At 41.4% G+C, this 16,305-nt stretch overlaps 1 long non-coding RNA gene across 2 annotated transcripts in view; it reads right to left on the bottom strand.

Annotated features, from left to right (window-relative positions):
- The window catches only part of LOC132248790 (uncharacterized), a 198,743-nt gene that overhangs the window by 150,560 nt on the left and 31,878 nt on the right, over positions 1 to 16,305 (bottom strand). Inside the window, exons 2-3 of one of the 2 annotated variants that reach the window (XR_009460206.1) lie at positions 10,065 to 10,193; positions 3,135 to 4,610 (exon numbers count right to left, since the gene is read on the bottom strand). This is a non-coding gene — a long non-coding RNA (uncharacterized LOC132248790). Of the gene's footprint in view, positions 1 to 3,134; positions 4,611 to 10,064; positions 10,194 to 16,305 lie in introns of those variants that run through there. The other variant, XR_009460207.1, reaches the window with a different exon arrangement.

The following is a 16,305-nucleotide window of genomic DNA, read 5'->3' as shown; positions in this document are numbered from 1 at the left end:
ACAGCATTAGCTGCATTTTATTACTTAATGCACTAAGGGGCCTTAACCTTTGAAAAGCTTGTCAGGCAATGCCTATGAACTCAGGCTAACAGGCAACCTAACCTGAAAAGAAACCCAAGTACATGGGAAAATAACTGTTCTGAGAGCTTTGGCATGGTTCTCGTTGCTAGGGAAACCACTTCTTTGTCTGTACGTGTTTAGAATGGCTGCCTCATTAGGGGCACTGAGTCTGAGAATCACATCACACTACAGAAGAAAACAGAAATAGAAAACATGGTGTGTTCACTAACTATTAAGAAAAATACCAAGAAGTGAATAGAAGAGGTCCCATATGCATATATGTAAACACAAACACGCATACAAATGCCCACAAACACAATAGGTTACATTTTCATTTTGTTGAGGTTGCTAAGACGGTCTGAGCCACTTCATTGCTGCGTGCAGTTTTAGCTAGGTGAAGGAATAAATAATTCTCTCTCTTCTCCCTGTTGTATTTCAGTCCTTTTTTTTAAAGCAATTCACAAAGAATTGAAATGTGAATGTCATGTGTTATAAAATAATCCAGTTAGTTGGAAATATTGAGACACACTCATTTATTAAGGTCATGCGGTATGCTTGTCCAACTGCCTAAGAGTGCTGCGGCAGTGTTAAAGCAGATTTTTATTGATGGATGCAAAGCGTAACGTGTTTTGGAAAACCAGTGTGGATACATTTATTGCCGTCATCAAAACAGGGGAAATGGTAAAAATAAAGCAGTAAAAACTGCAAATATTACACAATGACAAAAGAGTAACTTAATGTTAACTGCTAAATTTTAATTGAGATATGAAAACAACCACCATAGAAATGTATGGATTGCAGCAGAGCTAGATGCAGTTTCAAGGCATTACTCATTGGTAATATAGCTGTGAATCCAAGCTCCCTTAGGTGCTCAGCTCCTGCTCTTGGCTGATGGGAAAAATCTTTGCAAACAGGGCAGAGCTGAACCTCAACCCTCTGCAACTTATAAATATCAACAAAAGGATAGGATTTTGCAGTCATCAACCCCACGCCTCTATGCACTGAGTGGAAAGAAATATATCCAGAATATAAGCACAGCAGTTAATGGACCCCCAACCTCTTCTCTATACATATTCATGAGGAGGGCTAGCAAAGTGGCTACCAGTTCCTGTTTTTGAACTCACACCAGATGTAAAAGCAAGTAGTGAGATACATGCACAGCAGTGTATCTGCCCAGGTGGTCTGTGTGATAGGTTTTTTTTATTGTCCAAGAGATATTAGCTCTGATATTAACTAGATTTATAAAAGAGTCTTTTGGAATTTTTCCAGTTTCTCAATAGAACCCCCCCCCCAACAAAACTTTTCCCCTCACTTTTTCACTTTTCTTCAAATCATTGACATATAAGATAGAGAAAAAAGAGAGATTTCAGCTAACATTGATATTTGATGCTGCATTGTGTTTTATCATGTCATTTCTTTCACTGAAAAAAAAGGCAGGAAGTTCTTCACTAATGATAGTGTCAGGGAAATCTGGAAAGGAACAAAGGGCTAGAGGTTACAACCAGAAAACAGAGGTAGCATTTGTCATGGCCCATATTGTCATAATGTTTAACCTGTATCAAAAAAGTCGAAGTACCAGTGTAGACACACATTGCCCTTCCAAGTTTTTCTCAGTGGGCACATCTACATGAGATGCTACTGCATAGTCAACATTACTGAGCATTTATTTAGTACTTGTTTTAGCTGTGCAGAGTTACTGTACAGTAGCACTGGCGAATGTCTTTTCTGTGATGCTACAGAACAGTAGCTTAATAATACTGTGCAGTAGTGTATTAGCACTGTCTGTGCTGTGATGTGCTACTGCATAGTATTATTCAGTTGCTGCACAATCAGCATCTCATGTAGATGTGCCCAGTAAGTGGTAGCATGCATTGCTGCTTCCCCTGTCACTAGGTGGCCAGTGAGTGCACATATGCTTTGTGCTGGTTTAGTCTCTGGAAGTCCCTGAGAATTCCCCAATATGGAAGAAAAAATCCATTAGGTAGTGAGCTAGGTAAGAGTGACCTCTGTTACCCTCTGCTACCACTACTAGCCTGCTGCTACCAACATAATTGATCTGTCCCAGCTACTTTCCTTGTAGGCCACAATAGGCTACAAGCAAGAGCTCACAACCAAGAAGCTGCAGTCAAGGCACTGCCTGCAGCTTCTGGAAGTCAATTTTGATTTGGTTGTCTGCAACCTATACAACAGCAAGGATGGATATTTCTTCAGGTTAGCAGATGGGCACTTGTTGGAGGCCATGCAACAGTGAAATGTTCACAATCTCTGATTATTCTTCTCTGTCAATACTACCTGTGCTGAAAAGGTGGTGGCTGTATGGAAAAGCAAGGTGTCCGTACTGTTGTGGGAGTTACTCCAAACCATGGAGCAGAATTTCTGTTCCAGGGAAATGAGCAGTAACTGGTGAGAGCAGATAGTCCTGGTTATTTGGGACAATGAGCAGTAGTAGATGAACTTTTCCAAAACCTGGGCAACCTTCATGGAGTTCTGTGCCTAGGTGGCACCCAGCCTTAAGTGCCAACCCACAGGGATGAAGGCTTCAGACTATGGAGAAGCATATTGCCATCATAATATGAAATCTTGCTACTTCTGTTAGCTTTTAGAACATCACAAATCCATAACAGCACTTGCTCTAACAGCTGCCTTCACTCTGGCTGATATGATTTTGATAAGGTTGACCCAGTAATGGGAGCAGGACCTGTTTGTTGTTGACAGGCACTGACTCAGCCTGAGGGGTGACTGGAGACATAGGCTGACTGGAGGCCTTGGGTGGTCATTGCTTGACTCCAGGTCCTTCTCCATGTCCTTGTCACTGTCCAGAAATGGAGGATGGAAGGGCCTTGCATTATTACAGATCAGGCAAGACAAGGAGTCGTAAAGCATCTCCTGAGTCATCTCCTAGGTTCATGTAGGGGCTGGATGTGACAGAAGTGCTCAGCCTACCACACCCATTATAGCATGTCAGTCCCTGCCACTATCCTGTCCACAACATAGGTGGACCAGCTAGTGTTCTTCCTCTATCCCCTGATGTTGTACGTATAGGGTGTACAGTCGAATTAAAACAAGTGGGTATCTTATTAGGAGATAAGGCACAATGCTGCATTTATTGAAAACATAAGACAAACAAAATAAAAGAAAAAACAACAAAAAGGTGGTGTTTCCTCTTTCATACACTAACACGTACATGCTCATACACTCAAACATTCATAGCCATTTATTCACATACATATAAAAGGAGACAGACAGACAGTCCTGCATATATCAAGATATTACCAGTCCTTTAGATGCTCGGGTTAGCTTGGTGGCCAGCCAAGTTAACTACGAGAATGAAGCCAGGTCTTGTCATATGCATTCTGATGCTTCTTTGTCTTCTGTGCGGGACAGACCCAAAGCCTCTTTGTTCTTGCCCATCTTTATAGTGATTTTTCCCCATACAAGTCTATGGGTCTTGCTGTGTCATGTCCTCTCAATGTGGAAATGATCCTCCTCTTCAGTTACAATGTTATGATTGACAAACTCTTCTTTCTTTGTGGTCTGCAATTTTTTTCACCAGTTGTCAGCAATTTCTTCAGCCACTGGAACAAAACACGATCTTGTATTTTGTAATTCTTAAGTGCTGATCTTGGACATTGTTATAACCTGTGGTTATTAAATCACAGAAGTCTATTTCCATCCTTTTAGTCTTAGGTGCAAGATACACTATCTCAACACATGCATTTCCACACACATTGTTTATTTTTTCATTACCTCTTTTCAAACATCCCAGACATACCACAACCTTGCATACACACTACTTCTCTTATACTATGTTTAACCTACAAAATCACAAACCAAAATGACTGTTACACTTATGCTAAGCAATGTAAAAATCAAAATGGATTCTCAACTAAGGCTAAGTTACACAGTTATTTAAGGAAACTAAAATGGATATTGGTTATACAATAATAATTAACAAAGCAATAAAGGATATTATAAAGACAATATCAAGAGTATATAAAGGAACATTAACTTTAGCTCAACACTAGGATGTTAGGACAGCTCTTCAAAGAAGGTTCACATAATCCTGTATGCACCAAAACTGTGGTTTGCATCATTGGCCCACTTGTACCACAACTTCAGTACCTTGGTCTGCAAGTGGTATTGCTGGCAGTCACGATTGTAACCGCAGGCTGCCATTTCTCTGGAAAATTCACTTGAAGACCACGTGGTTACCATATGTGCACTAACACTTCATTCCTCCTGATTCCAGCTGGTGCTGTGCTTGAATGCATGAGTGGAAGTGATTGGTGAAAATATATCCTCAAGTACATAGTTAGTGAGCATGATAGGGTTGGCAAGTCATCACAGTGGATAAAAAATAGATGGGTAAGAGTACTTGTGAGTTGTCACCTCCAGACAATAAAGTGCCTTCCCAAGTGGAATAGCAGCTGTCCCAAGTGCAAGAATAGCAGAAGAGGCAGCAGGAGTGGGTTACTGTAAGATGTCTAGCAGAGCAGCTGCCTTGTTTTTTGCTGTGCAGTGACAAATGTATCGATCTCTATTGTGATGTTCTGGAAAAGAAAAAAAAAAGGGGGGTTTTCCTTTCCTGGCATATTTTTTTCCAGGACACTTGGGCCAGATCTTCTGTGGGTCAGCAGCCACGTACATCTGTGTGCTCACAGTTTGCCATGGGACAAAATGTTTATTCTTTGACAGATGTGTGACAAATATAATATCTGTCTGTATCCTGTGAAAACAGTATTACTTTTTAGTTCTACAGGACTTTCTTTACAAGGAAATCAAAGAACTCTACATGTTTCTTAATGAAGAATTATAGTTCCTCAGAAAATAGGAGAATAAATACAATTATGAATTTCTAGATGCAGAAAGTGAAGCAAAGAAAGACAGAGAAAACAAGAGCTCCCTCTTGTAGGGCTTTTATCATTCTCCATGTGTTTCTGACCTGCATTTTTGAAGGTAAAGAGGTGTCAAGACAAGAAATTTCAATGCAATGTACCAGTTAGGGACCAATAGTGAGAGATATTGCTTGAGGACTCATACACAGTCAAGTAGTATCAGAGGCTTAAGGTACATTGTGCTTTGTGTCACAGACTTAGCAGGAGCTTATTAGTGGTAAATGCTGAGGAAACAGGAAGATCTTCTGGGCTACCCCTTCAAGCAAATGCACAAAGAAACCAAAGGTTGCATAAAAAGATTAAAAATGCTGCCTGCATCTCAATATATAAATGTGTGGTCCTGGATGCCCATGAGAACAGGTAATTAATGATAAGATACAGTACAAGTGGGTAGTAGTTATTATAATAACTTTACTAGTTTAGCTGAACTGGGCTGTAGATCTCTAGCACTCCAATGTGGAGCATATACCACAGTCTCACTTGTGCTTTGAGCTGTTACGTACCATGTTGTAAAAGAAGACAGATAATCTCTATTGACATAACTTCTTGATTGCGCTAGCAAAACTAAAATGTAAAAACTTCCTGTTCCTAATCACTTTCTGAAGGCAGAGGGTATTTAAAAGACTATTAGCTTCAAGATATTTTACTTAGATTCTGGTACTGTTGGAAAAAAAAAAATATTTCCATGTATCCTAGAAAAATGCTTCATGCCTGATTCAAATTCTTTGCAAAATTGAGATGCAAATTTTTACAGGTGGAAATTTACTTAAACACAGATGAAGACATTTCCAGTGGGAATTCAAAAGGTAGACTCTGATCCCGCTAAACACTTAAGCTCAGCAATAACTTCGAGCCTTGAAATAAATTCAATCGGAATATATACACACTAAAATTATGCACATGCTTAAATGTTTTTCTTGATCCACATGGAAGGCAGAATTTTTTGGTGTTCATTACAGAAACTGTATTAGCTCATGTTATTTTGCCCTTGGCCAATATGCTTACAACATTTTTTTTTTTTTCATACAAATGCTAAGAAAGTGAAAAGTAGTATTTATATGTAGTTTTATTTCAGCATAAACCATGTTATACCACACAAACTTTCACAATAAGACCTCATTTTCAAAATCCTATTCAGAAATGCATGTGTGACGTGTCATTCTAGTCAAGCCACCAGTGACTGAACTAGGAACGTCTAGAATTTAACATTAAGCTTAAAGCACCAGGGACCTCTAAAAAGGCATATATCCTCTGTGAAACAGCACAAAGGTGTACTAATAACATATTAAAGAATGATTTATTGATACACACCACTATGTCCACAAATCAAATATTTGCATATGCAAATCAGCTGTACAGTGTAAAAACTGGATAATTTGCAAACAGACAGGTTCTAGCTTTACACAGACCCTTTACAAATGCAAATGTAGTGTTGGATTATTCTTAACACTTACATCCATAAGTAGGTTTTAGTGCCAAGTGGCAACACCATTGGCATCTTTTGAAAAGGCAACACCTTCAGAAATGCATGAGCCTTTCTCAGGTGCTCGTGTGCAGTGAGTTATGCTTCCTTGCATGATCTCAGTCCATATAAAAGGCCAAAGCATGAAGGAACAGAAATAGTCTGACATCTCTCTCCCATATGTGGTAATATGAAAACTTACAGAAACAGAATAGAAGCAATTCCTATGTTCTACATATGGGGAACTAGGGAGACTCCTCACACACATTTAAATACACATCATCATCTCCGGTCCTGAACAGGAACAATGAGTAAAGTGGCAATTTATGAGTGCCTGTGTTTTCAAAAGTTGGAAAAACATAATCTCTAAATTTGCTCTGCTAATGTATCTGAGTAAATATGAACCTGCAGTGGGGAGAATCTTCAAGTTTTCACTTGAGTGAGACTAGTAGGAATACTTCAGTCTGTCATTTTCCATTCTGTTTGTATGCAATTTGGTGAATATGTCCAGTAAAGCTAGAAGCTTTGAAGCTAGAAGGAGAACTGACACTAGAGAATGAGTTAGGTTGGCAAATGTCTGTTATCCTGAACTTCCTCTAAATCTATATTCCTTCTTTGGGTACTTTGAACATAATTTCATCTTGACAGGGCAGCATTGGCTCAGCCAACCAATGTTTTCAAACCCTATAACATTATGGCATAATGAAAATGGATGACAGTTTTCATGGAAGCTTGGTAATGGTAAAGTTGCAATACCTTATCTATTTCTGAGCCTAAGGTACTTGTACAAGTTCTTATCTCATCACACCACATGTTAAAAAGAAAAATTGAATTTATTTTAAGCAACTTTCCATCATATTTTTAGATGATCTTGTTTATGCTTTACATTTATTGTTATCTCTGAGACAGTAGCAGTGAATGCATATCTCCAACTAGTAATTGCAGTGCACCTACATGGAAGAAAAAAAAAAACTATGTTTTTTCCAGTTTCAAGGACTTAGACAAATATGAAAGTGCATTTAGAGATGAAACACGAAAAAAATTAAAGTAGGCGATTAGTAACAGCCTATCTCCATTAGAGCAAATCTCACTGTTGTGCGCGCCAGGTCTGACCCGGGTCGCTTTCGTCGCTCTGCACGTGGGCTGTGGCCAGCAGCCCGGGCAGGCCGGATCGGAGAGGGTGGGCGCCGAGCTAGAATTAGGCACAGACACGTAATGGTTGATTTTAAGATTATTTTACTTACACCGAGATGGTTGCGGTGCAGGCTGAGAACTTGCTTGAGTTGCGGTTACAACAAAAAACACGAACACACGTGGAGGTTGCAAGGCTCCACGCAGACAGAACACGAACAATCACGTGGAGGTTGCTAGGCTCCACGCAGACAAACTCCGGATGTCCAGGACAAGCGTGCATTAAACTTGTCGTTACGTCTTATAGTAGGCTCCATTCGAAGACGGGAAGAGGTGGGCGGTGGATCAGGCCGCCAAACCCCTCTGAGCGACACACAGGGTTTCTATTACCCTGCCGCACACACCCAGAGTCCCCACGAGATGGATGCGGAGTCCTCTTCGGCTTGGGCGGAAACTGCTCAAGCCTCTTATACGGCTAGCAGGCCAATCGCTAGCCGCCACGTGTGAATAATTTAAAACTAGCCAATTGCAGGGCACAAATTTGCATACGACGAGCGGGAAAGCTTTGCACCGTGCATTTCTGTGCTGCAAAGGAAATGCACCCTGCAAAGATCGCTGCAAAGTGGCGGGAACACTTCCCTGCACGTGGGTCCTCTGCGCAGCAGAACTCCTCCGTGCAACGAAGCGGTATACCCATGGGGATAATTCTTAGTGCCAAAGCACACACAAAAAAAATCAGACCTTTGGGTCATGACAACTGTCTACCACACTGAAATGATTCTGGCAGTTTTGGAAATACTATAATACTAGACATTGTAAACTTCTAAGTGTCAATCATAGCCTGTGTCTGCTATGACACTGTATAAGTGCTGTAGTTAGAATAATTAGCTGGGCAAGTATATAAACTGTGTACGTTCTTTGTACATGACCTGCGGTATCTCTTCACTTCTCTTGTAGGAGGTCTAACAGAAGGGAGATATGGCAGTAGTACTGAACATGCCAGACATTCCTGGCTACTCTTGAAGCCTCATCTGTACCCCTCTCCCCCCACCCCTCTTCTTTGTTTACTATGGGACATAACACAGAATCTATAAGGCTCCTGAGAATACCTATTATTTTAGATTGGAAACTTTTGTTATTATATGTTGCTATAGCTGACTTTAAAAAAAAAATCATAGATGTTTCAATTTACAGAAAGGTGATAGTGGAGTTAGGGGGAATCACAATTTAACATCCAATTGTTATGCTTGACAATGCAGTAGGCTATTCCAAATGGCCCTATGTTTTGAGGGAAGATTTTTCTTCATTAAAAGAACTTTAAGCTCTATTTTTCCCCTTTCCTAAACACTGTACTAAGAAGGGGGAAAAATTCTTAAAAGACTACAAGAATCTGAAAATATAACCCTGCCATAGTCTCTTCTCATGAGGAAATAAGACAGCAAGAAAGATGATCTGACAGCCAAGAGAAATAATGTAACAAATCAATATATTATTTACTTTTTCCTATCCTTGCTCCATATATAACCACCAAATGTCACAAAACAAATAAGGAAGAAATGTATTACACAGTGACATTCTAGGTGTGTCTACATGTGCTATTAATGCCCAGTAAAATTACTGAGCTTTAAAAAAGAAAAGGGTCTACATGTGCACCAGCTTGGGAACAAATTTGCTCCCAACTGGAGCAGGTAAGACCCAGGATGTTTTGTCCACCTGCCTTGCTCTGCCCTGTTTCAGCAGCTAGGGGCGTTCCAGGCTCCCCCAGGTGCCAGCCCCAGGTTGGCAAGGGTCAGGTGGCTGGTGAAAGGCAATTATGTAATCCAGTGGACAGTAGGGATTAGCACGTAACAGGTACTCTAATCTAGCCAGAAGAAGCATCCCCTCCTGGTGTATATGCTTGCTGGCAGTCATGTGGGAATTGGAAGGGTCCTGATTCCCATATGGCTGTCAGGCAGTGTCCCCACTAGGCAGGGATGCCTCTCCCTGCCACATGAAGATCATGGATGCCACCTCCCAGCTATGTGGGGATCAGGATGGTCCCAATCCCCATATGGCAGGGAAACAGTTGCACCTGCAGACAGCATAGCTAGCACCACATGGGGTTTAGCCAAGCAGCAGTGGGTCCTCTCCTGACCAGCATCTACACATGCCCTATTACACAGTTGCTAATGCACAGTTAATCTACTACCTTTATTGTCAAGTAGTAGATAACTGCACATTAGCTTATTTTACTGCACAGAAGCCTAGCACATGGCTACACAGTGATGCTTTACTTGACTGTAGATTAGTCTACTGTGCAGTAAAGCTTTTCATGTAGACACACCCTGTGATTACATAATTGCTTTTCATAAGTAGTTCAGAATGCTTCATTTTCACCAGATTTTTTTTTTCTTTTGGGTATTTCATCTTCACCATCTCTGCAAGTAGCTCCTTTCAGTGTTAAATGGCTTTACTTCATAGCACATCGTGTGAAACTAGAACATAATCTCATAGCCACAGATAACAAAGTATCCTACCTTCTTCATCCTGTTGTCCAGTGGGAGATCCCACAGTCAGTGATTCATCAGTGTGCATTAATCTTTATGGGGTTACACAGGACATCTGTAACTCAATTCCCCTACATCTTCAAAATGTAATATGTCCAACTACAGAAAGATAAGACATAAGACTGATATTGTTAATCAAACAGACACATATTCTGACACATTTCACAATGGGAAGAAGATTCAAGCTTGTGTAGTACAGCAGTGATTGAGAAACAAAAAAGAGTATTAGTAAAGCTGGTATTACACTACGGGAGATCACTTGTTATACTTGTAGAATTATTATTATGATTTGGAACAAATTTCCTGAACTTCTGAAATCTTTAAAAAAGGGTTAAGGCAGGAGTTCTTAAACTGTGGGTCACAACCCCACAGGGGGTTGTGAGTGACTTAAAAGAGGGCCTCAGACTTCCCAGGGGATGTTTGCAGCAGTGTGGGGAAGCGGTGCATGGTGGTGGTGTGGAGTGGTAGATGGTGGCAGTGGCTGCTGCATGTGAGCTCCCCATCCCCTTCTGCTGCCATCCAGCACTCAGAGTCATGGTAGCACAAAGTTTGAGAACCCCTGGACTAAGGGATTAGTGGAAACCAAAGGAGAGAACTTGGTTACTTTGGGGTAAGATACTCAGAGGCTCTTAGGGATTGCAATGCAGTTTGTCAGTGTTTAATTCTAACCTCAATGGACTCTGAAGTCACAAATTAGGCACCCAAACTTCCTACACAACATACGAGAGTCCAAGGATGTACCACTCAAACTTGCCTGAGGACATCGTCACACACCCAATGGCAAAGATATTTGAGAACTCGTGGCACTTGGGAGGGGTACCAGAAGACTGGAAAAAAGCCAACGTGGTCCCAATCTTCAAGAAAGGAAGGAAGGAAGATCCAGGGAATTACAGGCCAATCAGTCAGACATCCATCCCTGGAAAGATCCTAGAGAAAATCATCAAGGGATCCATCAGGAACAGGCTAACAGAAGGCAACCTTCTGAGTGCCAGCCAACATGGCTTCATTGTTGGACGGTCTTGCCTGATCAACCTCATTTTCTTCTATGACCATGTGACACATTGCCTGGACAAGGGAGATGAGGTTGATGTCATATACCTGGATTTCAAGAAAGCCTTTGACTTGGTCTCCCATGATGTCCTTATGGTTAAGCTGGGGAACTGTAGCCTCGACCATCTCACAATCCAATGGCTGGGAAACTGGTTCCAGGGTCAGACTCAAAGATTATTAGTCAATGGGAGCAAATCAACATGGCACAAGGTGACCAGTGGTGTCCTTCAGGGCTCAGTACTTGGGCCAGTACTTTTCAAAATCTTCATTAATGATCTGGATTTGGGCTTCAGAAGTGGACTGGCAAAGTTTACAGATGACACTAAACTACGTGGGAAGACGGTCACACTGGAGAACAGACTGGGGCTACAGGCTGACCTGGACACACTTGCAAGGTGAGTGGACCAAAACATGATGGTTTTCAATGTAGACAAGTACAGGGTGCTCCACCTTGGGAGGAAAAACCAGCATCATACTTATAGGCTCTGCAGTGCTATGCTCACTAGCACCACAACCAAAAGAAACATGTGGGTCTTGATTGACCACAAGATAAACATAAGCCACCAATGCAATGCCATAGCTGGCAAAGCAAACCACACTCTGGCATACATCCACTGATGTAACTTAAGCAAAGCCAGGGATGTCATCCTCCCAATGTATTTGGCTTTAGTGAGGCTGCAGCTGGAGTACTGCATCCAGTTTTGGGCCTCCCACTTCAGGAGAGATGTGGATAAGCTTGAGAAAGCCCAAAGGAGAGCCACCTGAATGATTAAAGGCCAAGAGAGAAAGCCTTATGAGGAAAGACTGGTGGGACTCTTCAGTTTGGAGAAAAGAAGGCTCGGGGGGGACTTGGTGGCAGCCTATAAGTATATAAGGGGGGTACACTGGGATCTGAGAGAACAGTGATTCACCAAGGCTCCCCAAGGGACAACCAGGACTAATGGCCACAAACTTCTTGAAGGTCAATTTAGACCTGACATAAGGAAAAACTTATTTACAGTCTGAGTGTCCAGTGTATGGAACAGACTCCTCCCAAGAGGTGGTGCAAGCACCTGCTCTAGATTCACTCAAAAGGCATTTGGATGCTTATCTTGCTGGGATCATGTGACCCCAGCAGACTTCCTGCCTATAGCAGAGGGACTGGACTCAATGATCTTCCAAGGTCCCTTCCAGCCCCTAAAGTCTATGAAATTTATGATTGTTCACAGTTCCAGTCTGAAACTGGGGATAGGTATGTTGAAAGTCTCTGGGTTTGGGTCAGAGGGGAGAGCAACAAGGGTGATGTTGTGGTGAGAGGTCTGCTTTAGACCACAAGATCAGGAGAATGTGGTGGATGAGACTTTCTTCAAACAGCTAGTGGAAGTTTCCCAGTCACAGGTCCTGGTTCCCATTGGGAACTTCAGTCACGCTGGCATCTGATTGGAGGGCAATACATCATTGTTCAGGAAAAACTGGAAGTTTTTGGAGAGTGTTGGGCACAAATTCCTGGTGCAAATGCTAGAGTGGCCAACTAGGGGCCGTGCTCTTCTTGACCTGTTGCTCACAAACAGGGAAGAATTGGTGGGAAATGTAGTAATGGATGGCAACTTGGGCAGTTGCCATAAGACAACTGAGTTCAGTATCCTGAGGAAAGGAAGGAAGGAGAGGAGCAAAATAAGGAAATCAGAAAAGCAAGCTTTGACTCACCCAGGAACTGATGGGGAGGATCCTCTGGGAAAACAATCTAAGGGGGAGAGCAGTCCAGGAGAGCTGCCTGTACTTTAAAGCAACCTTACTGAGAGTGCAGGAACAAATCATCCTGATGTGCAGGAAGACTAGCAAGTATGACAGAAGGCCATCTGCACTTATCTGGAAACTCCTCAGTGAGCTAAATCACTCACCTCAGTCTCTGGGAAAATCATGGAGCAGGTCCTTAAAGAATCCATTTCAAAGCACTTGAATAAGAAGAAGGTGATTAGGAACAGTCAGCATGGATTCACCAAAGGCAAGTCATGCCTGACCAACCTGATTGCCTTTTATGGTGAGATGACTGGCTCTGTGGATGTGGGGAGAGCAGTGGATATGGTATACCTTGATGTTAGCAAGGCTTTTGATATGGTCTCCACCAACATTCTCACAGGCAAGCTAAGGAAGTACGGGCTGGATGAAGGGACTGTAATTGGAAAGAAAACTGACTAGATCATCAGTCTCAGAAGGCAGTAGTCAATGGCTTGATATCTTGTTGCTAGCCAGTATCAAGTGGAGTGCACAGAGGTTCATCCTGAGGCTGGTTTTATGCAATATCTAGAACAATATCTTGAAGATGTCATAGACTGTACCCTCTGCAAATTTGCAGATGACAGTAAGCTTGGGGGAGTAGTAGATACACTGGAGGGTAGGGTTAGGATTCAGAATGACCTGGAAAAATTGAAGGATTGAGTTAAAAGAAATCTCATGAGGTTCAATAAAAACAAGTGCCAAATCCTGCATTTTGGCTGGAACAATCCCATACATTAGTGCAGGCTGTTGACTAACTGGATAGGCAGCAGCTCTGCAGTAAAGGACCTGAGGGTTACAGTGAACAATAAACTGAATATGAGCCAACAGTGTGCATCTGTTGCCAAGAAGGCTAGCAACATACTGGGCTGCATTGCTAGGAGTGTTCCCAGAAGATCAAGATCAAGAAGATTTCCCTCTAATCAGCACTGGTGAGACCACATGTGGAGTATTATGTCCAGTTTTGGGCCCCCCACTACAGAAAGGATATGGAAAAATTAGACAGAATCTAGCAGAGGGTAATGAAAGTTGTTAAGAGGCTGGGGCACAAGACTTCTGAGGAGAGGCTGAGGGAACTGGCTAATTTAGTTTAGAGAAGAGAAGACTGAAAAGGGATTTAATAGCAGCCTTCAAGTACCTGAAAGATGGTTCCAAAGCGGATGGAGCTAGACTGTTCTCAGTGGTGGCAGATGACAGAACAAGGAGCAATGGTCTCAAGTTGCAGCAAAGGAAGTTTAGGTTAGATATTAGGAAGAATTTTCTCACTAGGAGGATAGTAAAACACTAGAACATGGTGGTGGAAACTCAGACAGGTTGTGGAAGCTCCATCCTTGGAGGTTTTAAAAACCTAGGTAGACAAAGCTTTGACTGGGATGATCTTATTTGGGATGGTCTTACTTTGAGCAGGGGGTTGTACTAGATGACCTTCTGAGGTCCCTTCCAGGCCTAATTTTCTATGATTCCATGATCCTATGAGAGGCCTAATGCAATCCTTAGACATATAAGAAAAGGATATAAAGTAGGAGTATTCAAAAGATGAGGCTTTTTATGTGTGGTATTTTTATTGAAGCATCCAACTGCAGGAACCAAGATGCAGTGAGTTCAGTAAAAGATATCACCCACAAAAATCCTGCTTCTTTCATGTTTTCTGGACCATTCAGGTTATATCGATCCAACATTACCATAACAAGTAGAAGTATGGAACTTGCATTGGTAAGACCACTATGCATAGCTCTGTTATCCATACTTCAAGAAAGGTTTGGGAATATTGGATAATATTCAAAGAATGGTTACACAAATTATCCAAATTATTAAAATAAACCTTTACAACGTGGGCTTTAAAGAGCTCAATCTATTCAGTTTATCACAAAGAAGATGGAGAGAAAACAGTTACTGTAAATAAAATACATATGGAAAAGGTTTCTGATAGCAGGAATTTTTCAATCTTGCAAATAAAGGCATAACAGGATTGACCAGCTTGAAGTTGAAGAAAGAGAAATTATACCAATTAGATATAATTTCCTAGAAATTAGGGTAGTTAAACATTAGAACAGTTTACCAGATGATTCACTTATCAGTTTCAAAGAGAAATGCTATAGCCTATGTGCTCAAGAGAAGTCAGTGTCGATAGCTCTTGGGATCCCTTTCAGCACTGAGCTCGCTGTAAATCAAACCTACAAAGCCCCATAATGATACATTTCCTTCATGGTCCTGGAAAAAAACCAAGATGCTCTGTGTTATCCTGAGCATGCTTGTAAGCCATGTGATTCTCCATTCAGACAATGTCAATAGTCAAATCTCTTAATCTCTTGTTTCAGGTCTCCAACTTCTCTTCTGCTGGGGAAAGTAAAGCTTTTTTTTCCCCCTGAGTCACAACTGGACAGAATTGCATAATTTCTGTTTATTATTATTTCTCCCTTTTCCTCCAAACAATCAGAGATGGACATACTTGGAGACTGGATACTAAATGAGATAGTCCCATTCTATGTGATGAATGAAAGGCTCCTTTTTCTCAGTCTAGGCCATGAAACTCAAGGTCAAACTGGGTGTGTCTACATGAGACACTACATTGCCATGAGCTACTATGCCGTAGCTCCTCATTACTATGACAACATAGCATTGCTGGGCACAAACCCTGACGGTGATGCTACTGCACTGTAGCAATGAGCTATGGTGCAGTAGCTTGTTGCTACTGCACAATAGCAGCTAAAAATAACCATGTGGCGATATGAATGCGCAATAATGCCAGTTAAGTAAGTACTAAATGACTGCACAGTAACAACTGCACAGTCTGGCAGATGTGTAGATGCACCCACTGATCATCAGGTTTAGGATCAAGCAGTAATATTTCTCTAGGATAGATCAGTAGGAATCTTCAGGGTGTTTCACAGTCTGCTGTGAAATGTGGAACACTTGCTATGGTGTTCTAGGTATATCTCACCTCACCTATTTTATGTCATATTACTGGCCTCAAGAACCCCATTTGTGAATGTTCTTTGCCATAGCATGAAACAATTTAGTCTCAATGTTACTAGAGGGATAAAGGGATATACAATCTGGATAAACGGATATATAATCTGGGATATACTGGAAACCAGAGTACGTGATCTAGTGGTCTTTTCTCTCCTTGAACACTATGAAACCTCAATACAATGCTGTCAACATATATATTATTGGTGGAAAGATATAGATTTATAACATGTCTACTATTGAAAGCTGCATTAATCAGTTAAAACTGGTCAGAAAAATTCTGATGAAACAGCTTTTTATAGGTGAATGCCAAATCATTGAAGTCAAATGTTTAATGAAAATGTCTCTGTTTTGCCAAACTTCCAAAAAAACAAAGGCAGAATTGCATTGAAACCTGACTTGTTTCCTGCCAATTTGCTTGGCAAGCTGCTAAACA

The sequence above is a fragment of the Alligator mississippiensis genome, chromosome 2, assembly GCF_030867095.1.
Source record: "Alligator mississippiensis isolate rAllMis1 chromosome 2, rAllMis1, whole genome shotgun sequence".
In the NCBI taxonomy this organism is placed as follows: domain Eukaryota; kingdom Metazoa; phylum Chordata; order Crocodylia; family Alligatoridae; genus Alligator; species Alligator mississippiensis.
This window is presented reverse-complemented; position numbering and strand designations above follow the sequence as displayed.